This window comes from Borostomias antarcticus (assembly GCF_949987555.1).
Source record: "Borostomias antarcticus genome assembly, chromosome: 12".
Classification (NCBI taxonomy): Eukaryota; Metazoa; Chordata; class Actinopteri; order Stomiiformes; family Stomiidae; genus Borostomias; species Borostomias antarcticus.
In genome coordinates, this window is record NC_140245.1 from 19987912 (window position 1) to 19989892 (window position 1981).

A 1981-nucleotide genomic window follows, 5' to 3' on the forward strand; every position below is an offset into this window, starting at 1 on the left:
GGCTTTTAACACACTCATGTACATGTGAAAATTCAGACTGACTTATGGTTTATAAGAAGAAACTTTATTTATGTTTTGACAAATTGTTAACCTGCAGAAAAATCCATCATGCGGGGTTCCATGAAGAAAGATGCCCCTCCCTCTGGCTGTGATGCCCTGAAAATAATTCTACCCCCTGCGGCCACCAGAACACGCACATTGCGCATGCGTGAATTTCAAACCATCACAGCGGAACACAAGCTGCCAGTGCCGAGCAACAGATGTTCCATCGGAGAGGATAACAAGTGCTTTTCACATGCGAGGAATTGGGAAATCTTTACTTTAGGGTAAATATTGATCTTGGTATTAACTGCCTCCTCTAAATTGACTTTTAGCTATTTTTGTGACACCGTTTGACATAGTTTGCTAGTGCTAGCTCGCCAACGTTAGCTGTTTAGCTAGTGACCATTCTCGGTTAGCGACCGAATTAATGTAGCCACTAACGTGAATTTAGATTGTTTTATGATGATTCTCCAAATCAACCCCTTTGACAGCACTCTCAATCTGTTTAAGAGGGGTGAGGAAACTAACCCTATAGAGGTTACTTTATCTGTCTTACTACATTGCAGAAGCTGTCCTGACACTCTACAAGGCGGCCGAGGGGAATGTGAAGGCAGCCATCATGGACCATCTCAAGCAGGCCCCAGGCTGCGTGGGAGGAAGGGGGTTTAGGAAGGCAACTGGGTAATAAAGTGTTTTCTGCTGTGTTCTGGAGCAGCAGTAGTTCAGTAGGTGGAGCAGGTTGTCCAATGACGGGTTGGTGGTTCAAATCCCTGCCCCTCCTGTTAGCATGTTGGAAGTGTCCTTATGAACGACACAGCGCATGCTTACATGGTATCTAGCCACCATTGGTGTGTGAATGTAGTGGACGCTGGCGCTGTTTGTTTGCCACATGTGTGAATGAGAAGACCATTGTAAAGCACTTTGGGTGCTTGAAAAAATGTAAACGTAATTAAAGTATGAAATGTAGTTTGCTACAACCTCATGCAGTCTGAACACAAGCTTAAGTCTAGACTTCTATCTTCATGACTACACTTGAGTTGAGGTGTCAATTTCAGTTTGTAATATTTGTCTATTTCTCCTCAGATCGGACCAGTGAGGCCCTCCATGACCATAAGCCCTGCTGAGGAAGCAGGTGTTCTGAGCAATGGCCACGATGGAGGAGGAGGGTGGGGGGGAGTATCACTGACGTGGGAGGGGGGGGGGGGGCAGGGGAGTACTTATTCATCTACTACTCTACTAGTTCTCATTTAGCTTTCAGATAATAGGCCTATTGGAGTACAGATCATTCATGTTCTTGTAGACTGTATTTCCTGTTTGATTTTGACGTAGTTGTACTGTTTTTGTTTCACAGCACAACAGAAGTTTGTATTTTTACATTGGTTGATCTGTTTTCATATCTTAAGTATCCTCTGAGTAAAAATGATACAAAAATGTATCTGATGCAGCTGGGGTTAGTAGGTGTGTTCTAGAGAACATCTGTGGTAGGATGGGTGTGTGGGTGGAGGGGGGGGGGGGCTTGAGCGTTTAGAAGCTTTCAAGTTGTATTAACTTAACTGATACATCAATAAATATAAGCAACAAAAAATCGACAAAAAAATGTCAAGGTGTTGTACTATAATAATAATAAAAAAGTGACAATGCTTAGAACTGTCCCTTTGCATATTTGATGTTTGGAATTAATGTTTATGCTTTGTATATATATGGTCTACTTAAAAACGTATACTTTTAGTCTGAAACCGGGTTTAAGAAGGTTGACATTGGCATGTTTTTATACCAGTTATGTCTATATGTTGATTGAATGTTTAGGCTAAAACCTGGTGAAATCCCGTTCGAATTGGCAAGTTTTTATACCAGCTATGTATAGACGTTGATTAAACATTTAGGTTAAAACCTGGTGAAATCCGGTTCCAATAAGTTTTTAGGCCTACCAGCTACATCT

At 41.8% G+C, this 1981-nt stretch overlaps 1 long non-coding RNA gene across 1 annotated transcript; it reads left to right on the forward strand.

Annotated features, from left to right (window-relative positions):
- Positions 1–213: 213 nt before the first annotated feature.
- LOC311315977 lies at positions 214–1195 on the forward strand. The gene is made up of 3 exons (XR_014630685.1): positions 214–326; positions 609–723; positions 1126–1195. It is a non-coding gene; the product is annotated as an uncharacterized lncRNA (long non-coding RNA).
- The last annotated feature ends 786 nt before the right edge of the window (positions 1196–1981 follow it).